The sequence below is a fragment of the Neomonachus schauinslandi genome, unplaced genomic scaffold (assembly GCF_002201575.2).
Source record: "Neomonachus schauinslandi unplaced genomic scaffold, ASM220157v2 HiC_scaffold_116, whole genome shotgun sequence".
NCBI classification, from domain to species: domain Eukaryota; kingdom Metazoa; phylum Chordata; class Mammalia; order Carnivora; family Phocidae; genus Neomonachus; species Neomonachus schauinslandi.
Genome location: NW_025408817.1, coordinates 1 through 7,881, shown reverse-complemented (window position 1 = coordinate 7,881; position 7,881 = coordinate 1). Strand labels below are relative to the sequence as shown.

General features: G+C 38.0%; 1 pseudogene; it reads left to right on the top strand.

The window, feature by feature from the left end:
- Positions 1-488: 488 nt before the first annotated feature.
- Positions 489-1,407, top strand: LOC123323635 (annotated as a pseudogene).
- The last annotated feature ends 6,474 nt before the right edge of the window (positions 1,408-7,881 follow it).

The window sequence follows — 7,881 nt, the reverse complement described above, 5'->3', positions numbered from 1 at the left end:
ACAATGATTTCACATTGGGAAGTTTAAGTTCTGATGAGTTAGAATGACCATAAAAAATAAATTTAGTTCATAAGTTTATTGAATATGTAAAAGATGAAAAGTGATTTGCAGAATACATCAAAGGACAGCACAGTAAGGAGAAATAGGCAAGTCGGGGGTTACTGAGATTTTAAGTACACTGTTCAGGGTAGGTCTCATTTAAAAAGTGACCTTTGACAAAAGATTGAACTGCATTTAAGAATACGGAATTAAGACTACATGGAGCTAACAGCTTTCTCAATAGACCAATATCATCAGTTGATTCAAACAAATAAATGGCCATGTTGTAAACCAAGCCCACTTCCAAAGCTGGTTGAGAGTCTGTTGACTTGAACTGCAAAATATGCATCACTCTCATTTTATTATGATTCTAAATGTAAATGAGTTTGAGATTTATGCCACTGCATTTTAGCTCTATTTTTTTCTATTTTAGGAAAAGAGTGGAGTTCATGATGGGGCATGAGAATCACAGTTTCACCAGTGATTTCATTCTTTTAGGACTCTTTTCTTCTTCTCAATCAAGTCTAGTTTTCATCTCCTTTATATTCATCATTTTTATTATGGCTATAACAGAAAACACAATCATGATCCTCCTTATCCTCAGGGACTCAAGACTCCATACTCCAATGTATTTCCTGCTCAGCCATCTGTCTTTCATGGACATCTTGCATATTTCCAACATTGTTCCCAAAATGGTCACTGACTTTCTGTCAGGCAGCAGAACTATTTCATTCGCAGGTTGTGGCTTCCAGATATTTCTATCCCTCACCCTCCTGGGTGGTGAGTGCCTTGTCCTGGCGGCAATGTCTTACGATCACTATGTAGCCATCTGTCACCCACTGCGCTATCCCATTCTTATGAATGACTATGTCCGCATTCTCATGGCTAGAGGGTCCTGGATTGTTGGGACCGTCAACTTCATAGTCCACACAGCTTATGCACTCCAGTTGCCCTTCTGTGGCCCAAGAGCCATTGATCACTTTTTCTGTGAAGTCCCTGCCATGTTGAAGTTGTCCTGTGTGGACACAGCACTCTATGAACGAGGAGTTTATGTAAGTGGCTTAATTTTTCTTAATTTTTCTCCCTTCCTCCCTAATCCTTGCTTCTTATGTCCAAATTCTCCTTACTGTTCTTCAAATGAAATCATCAGAAGCACGGAAAAAGTCATTTTCTACCTGTTCTTTCCACATGATTGTGGTCACAATGTACTATGGGCCATTTATTTTCACATACATGAGACCCAAATCATACCACACTCTGGGCCAGGACAAATATTTGGCAATATTCTATACCATCCTCACACCCACACTGAACCCTATCATCTACAGTTTTAGGAATAAAGATGTTCTGAAGGCAATGAAAAATATGCTCCAAGTAACTTTCTCCATTAAAGATAGTAATAAAAATGCTTGAAGCATGTGTTTTCTATATCAGTATTCAGTGCTTAGAGATTATCCATTAGTCATATCTTTAGAAAGAAAATCAAAGTTTCTATCCATCAAGAGTGGAAAGTGGATTTTTCCAAACCTCCAATGAAAATAAAAAAAAGTTTTACAGGTATTTGTTTTATAAATACATACATCCAGAAATGCACTGTTCCCTCCCATGAAAAATTCTAAGAACTTATAAAAATTGACTTTTATAATACAATCACGTTATATGGGATCTATCCATATAACTTTTCTATTTCATGAAACAGTAAAATTATAATTCCAAGGTTACAAGCAGCTATCAAAAATTCATAAAAATTATAGGCAAAATGGGTGCAGGTGTTCAAGAGGTAAAAATTCCAGTTATATGATACATAAGTTAAAAATAAGTAAGTCCTGTGATGTAATTAATGTAGAGCATGGTGACTGTAGCTAACAATGGTCTGTTGTAAATAAGAAAGTGGCTGAGAGTGTAGGTTTTAGTAGTTCTCATCATAACAAAATGAATTGTAGCTCTGTGTGGTGACAGATGATAACTAAGCTTATTTTGATAATTATTTTATAATATATAGATATATCAAATTTTTATGCAGTACACCTAAGAACAGTAGAATTATATCAATTATACCTCAATAAAACAGAAACATAAACCAATGTATTTTAGTATTTAATAAATTATATGTTATTATGTATTTTAATATACTAATACATTATGTAACTTATTTGATATACTCAATGCATTAAATATTATTTAGTAAGAATAACGTTTATTAAGAGTTATTGAAGAACTAGCATTCAGTTTCTATTAATATGAGCTCTAAATCATGAAAACACTTCCCTTTGAAATCCACCATCCCTGTTTTCTTGCACAATGATGTAAACAAATATTGCATGTAAGAACCTCCATACATTAATTGCATCCCTGTCCTAGTTCTCCTGGATCTTTTTTGTATTGTGAATGTCTGAGTGAGAGGGCTACACCTCTGTACAGAGAAAGTGATGTAGAGGGGCCAAAAACAATCCAGCAGGCACAAGCAACTTCTGTTTTTGCCCCCTTTCAAACTTAACTGAGAGGGAATTTGGGAAACAAAATGTCAGAACTACATTAAATCCCAAACCAGTACAACGACATGCATCACTCTGCCCTCACCTGGAAGTTTCGAAGAAAAAAACAAAACTTTTCAGAACTCCACTTGAAATATCCATTGTTCATTGAATAGTTTGTTTTGAAACCTTTGTTACTGAAGTGAGAAATATATATACATACACTGACATATATAAATTAGTTGTGGTACAATGAAAGTACTCATCCTTTCTAGAAGCAAACACAAAATATTTAATGTGTGTATTAAAATTGTGTCTTGTTTTAGGTACACATATAGGGTTACATTTTGTAACATTTTTAGCATTTTATCCTAAAAATTAGTGCAAAGAAGAAAAATATTTTTTATATTATATAAGTAGTTGCTCCCGTTTTAGAGGCATAGATATTTACAATTGTTAGATCTTCTTGTTGGATAGACCCGTTAAGTAGGATATAGTGTCCTTCCTCATCTCTTATAATCTTTGGTTTAAAATCTAATTTGTCTGATATAAGGATTGCCATACCAGCTTTCTTTTGGTGTCCATTAGCATTGGAAATGGCTTTCCACCCCCTCACTTTTGATCTGGGGGTGTCTTTGGGTCTAAAATGAGTCTCTTGCAGACAGCATATCAATGGGTCTTGTTTTTTAATCCAATTTGATAGCCTATGTCTTTTGATTAGAGCATTTAGCCCATTTACATTCAGGGTAACTACTGAAAGATAGGAATTTAGTGCCATTGTATTGCCTGTAAGGTGACTGTTACTGTATATTGTCTGTGTTCCTTTCTGGTCTATGTTGCTTTTAGGCTCTCTCTTTTCTTAGAGGACCCCTTTCAAGATTTCCTGTAGGGCTGGTTTTGTGTTTGCTAATTCCTTTAGTTTTTCTTTGTCCTGGAAGCTTTTTATCTCTCCTTCTATTTTCAATGACAGCCTAGCTGGATATAGTATTCGTGGCTGCATATTTTTCTCATTTAGTGCTCTGAAGATATCCTGCCAGTCCTTTCTGGCCTGCCAGGTCTCTGTGGATAGGTCTGTTGCCAATCTAATATTTCTACCATTGTAGGTTACAGACCTCTTGTCCCGAGCTGCCTTCAGGATTTTCTCTTTGTCTCTGAGACTCATAAGTTTTACTATTAGATGTTGGGGTGTTGACCTATTTTTATTGATTTTGAAGGGGGTTCTCTGTGCCTCCTGGATTTTGATGCCTGTTTCCTTCCCCAAATTAGGGAAGTTCTCTGCTGTAATTTGCTCCAATATACCTTCTGCCCCTCTCCCTCTTTGTTCTTCTTCTGGGATCCCAATTATTCTAATATTGTTTCGTCTTATGGTATCACTTATCTCTCGAATTCTGCCCTCGTGATCCAGTAGTTGGTTATCTCTCTTTTTCTCAGCTTATTTTCCAACATTTGGTCTTCTATATCACTAATTTTTTCTTCTGCCTCATTTATCCTAGCAGTTAGAGCTCCATTTTTGATTGCACCTCATTAATAGCCTTTTTGATTTCGACTTGGTTAGGTTTTAGTTCTTTTATTTCTCCAGAAAGGGTTTCTCTAATATCTCCCATGCTTTTTTCAAGCCCAGCTAGTATCTTTAAAATCATGATTCTGAACTCTAGGTCCAACATCGTACTAATGTCTGTATTGAGTAGGTGATTTTTTTCATCTTGTCATTTTGTGCAGAGCACAATAGATGAATGAGAGAACAAAATGCTAAGAGGGTAACAATGACCCCAGAAACATATACACTAAACAAATCAGAAAAGACCTGAAACTGGGGGAAAAGAAAGGGAAAGAAAAAAAGAAAATAAAAGAAAAAGATTAAAAAAAAAAAGGATATGATCAAATATGATCAGGCTGGTTCATAGATCAATGCCACACACTAGATTTTGGGTGTATTTTGGTCTGTTAGAAGAAACTGCCTCCCAAAAGTTTAAAGACAGAAAAACTTACATATGTACAAAAATAAGGTTAAATATGATGAAGCAATGGAATATGACTGGAAAGATGAAAATTATAAAAGAATTGATAAGAAGTTGTTTGAAAAAAGAAAGAAGAGGAATAAAAAATAAAAAAGAGGGCGAGAATGTGATCAGGCAGGAGACTAGAACAAAGCCATACACTAGAGATTTAGGGTATATTTTGGTCTGTTAGAAGAAACTGTATTCCAAAATTTTAGAGAGAACAACATATATATATATATATACCAAAAATAACGTTAAAATACTATGAAGGGATAGAATATGACTCTTAAATGAAAAATATTTTTTTTTAAAAAAGGGAATGATAAGTTGTTGGTTGAAAAAGGGAAAAGAAAAATTTAAAAAAAAAAGCAAAAGAAAAAAGAAAATTAAAAATATTCACTTTGAAAGACCAAGAATCATGGGAAAAAAAGCCATGAAATCCATGTGCTGTATTCCCCTAGTGCTGGAGATCTGCCATTCTCATTGATTGGTAAACTTGGTCATGGCTGGCTGATTTTTTTTTAAGATTTTATTTATTTATTTGACAGAGAGAAACACAGTGAGAGAGGGAACACAAGCAGGCTGAGTGGGAGAGGGAGAAGCAGGCTTCCAGAGGTGCAGGGAACTTGATGTGGGACCCTGGGATCATGACCTGAGCCGAAGGCAGACGCCTAACGACTGAGCCACCCAGGTGCCCCTCGGCTGGCTGTTCTTGCTGATCTTTTGGTGAAGGGTCCTGTTGCCGAGGTTCTCAAATGTCTTTTCCCGAGGAGTAATCACCCTGCCCTTGCTGGGGGCAGCGCTAAGTAATCTGCTCGGGTTTGCTCTCAGGAGCTATTGTTCCCTGCAAGCTTTCTGTAGAGCTTTGGAGACAGAGAGTGAAAATGGCGGCCTCCCAATCTCCGCCCCGAGGAGCCGAGAACTCAGGGCCCCACTCCTCAGTGAGCCCCCAGAAAAAAGCAGTCAATCACTCCCATCTCTCCAGTCTCTGGCTGCACCCCGTGATCACTCGGCCTGTGACGGAGCATATCTATCTCTGGCACATGATCCCATGTGGAGTCTCCGAACCCAGCAGATTCCTGTGGTGGCTCCTGCACTGCTCCTCCCAGGGGAAGAAGGGGAGTCTCCCCGGATCTGCCACTTGTTGGGTCCCTGCTGGAGGAGCAATGGCCCGACTGTGCCCCAGATCACAGTTTATGGCAACCCTGAGCTGAGAGCTGACTCCTCGGCTCTGTCTCTGTAGCCGGCTTCCCCGCTCTGCTACCTGGGAGCTCGGCCACACTCAGGCACCCCCAGTCTTTCTGTGACTCCGAGGGTCTTGAGACCACACTGTCCCACAAGGGTTCCACCCACCCGCTTAACCACTGCAGCAACGTCCCTCGGCGAAGCAGACTACTCAAAGTTACAATTTTGTGCTCAGGTGCTCTATCACTTGCCAGAAGCGGATGATGGAGGTCCCCTCCCCAACCGTCTATCTTCCCAAATATTACCTCGGATTCACTTCTCCACACGTCCTACCTCTTTTTCCCTCATGATAAGGAAAGCTAGCAGAAAGTTTATTTAAACCACTTCTTGAGCTTCAACCTTTTTTGATAATATACTGGAGAAACTGAAAAACAAGTCCAAGCTGATACATATATACATAGCTTTTAATAATGTAAATACAACAGCCACATGTTAATCCACTCTGTACTGCTTTAAGTGAATATACACTGTAAAAACATGTGTTAGTTGAGGTGGCCTTTTTCTTTTTTTCTCTGAACAGGAATGTAAATGTCTATTTCACTAGAAATGACAAGTTTCTTTGTTTGTTTTGTTTTGTTTTTATCCAATGAAAAGTGAAATATAAGACAAGCTGATGACAAAGTATTTGTCTTCTACATCAGGAATTTTTATTTTCAAATACGATCCTCAACAACCCTCCCCAGCTAAGTCTTAGCCTATTACAGGAAGGCTTGGAGTCAATATGTGACAGTCTAGTTCCAGGGAGAGGCTTTTAGAGGACCTAGTCCAATCTTTGTTTTGTTCTTACAGAAAAAGAAACTGAAGCCCAGAAAGATAAAGTGACTTGGCCAAAATCACATGGTTAGCGACAGAAACAGGATTAAAACACCAGTGCTGTGGGTCTCAGAACAAATCAGTAAATTAAGGACAGGCACCAGGATGACACAAAAGACAAAATTCCCTTCTCAAGTCTTGTCCTGCAGCAAGGCTGGGGAGGGCCTGAGACCACAGTAGGAACCATAACTGGTCTACACTTCCTCGAAGTTATTTAGGATCATCCAAAAAAAAAAAAAAAAGAAAAAAAATCAACGCTGGAACAACTGGACATCCTGATGTAAATAAATAAATCTAGACCTAAAAGTAAAGTGTAAAACTACCAACTGTGTAGATGATAACATCGGAGAAAGCTAGATGATGTCGAGTGTGAAAATGAACATTAGATACAATACGAACACATAAATTATTTACAAAGATTTTTAAAAAGAAATCTCTACACCAAACATGGGGCTCAAACTTACAACCCTGAGATCAAGTATCATGCGCTTCACCAATGACAGCCATAGGTCCTGAGGCCTAAATTCTTACTATTATTTTAACAAATAGCTTAAGTATTTTATTTGTTTGCAACAAAGCTTGTTAACAGTATATAATGAAAATGTACAAAGAATAATGTTCCAGTTTTTGGTTAAATTTAAGTCAAAGACATTCATTAATAAGGAATCTTTGAATAGGAATATTCCAGAATTTCTCTAAGCCATGTGATAAGAACACTGTCTCTGAAAATTACCTTAGTTTGGAAGGTACTGGCATACACTTGAATTAAACTCAGAATTTTTCAAAATAAGCCCTAATTAATAAAACTGTTCTCTATTCAAACTAGGACAATTTTAATAAACTTTCCTTTGCAGAAACAATAATAAAGGAAACAAGGTATTTTGTAAAATGGGGTCCTAAACAAGTCACAGTCAAAAATAAATGTATACTTAACTTCCACCTCCTCAAAACAGAGTCTACTTTGTGTTGCACAGCCTTGGAAACAAGGTGAAGAACAGTCCGTAAGCAACTTTGGGCAGGGGGTTGCCAAAACAAAGCTCAAGCCGTTGAACATGCTCACTTCTTAGAAGAATTTGGGGGAGCCTGACCAAAGGGTCCAAATTCTGTTTTTAATAACTGATACAAAGGCAGAGGGGCTCCTCCCAAGTAGCAGTGCCACCAGGGGCTGGCCCAGCCCCACGCTCACCTGTGTCGTGCTCCCAAGCAAACCCTGATGCTCCTGCTGCTGGGAGACCTTTTCTTTTTAGCGGTTCTGTTTCCAGAAGCTCTCTGTGTGAATGAGGTGAGCACAGACTCCACATGGGTATTTC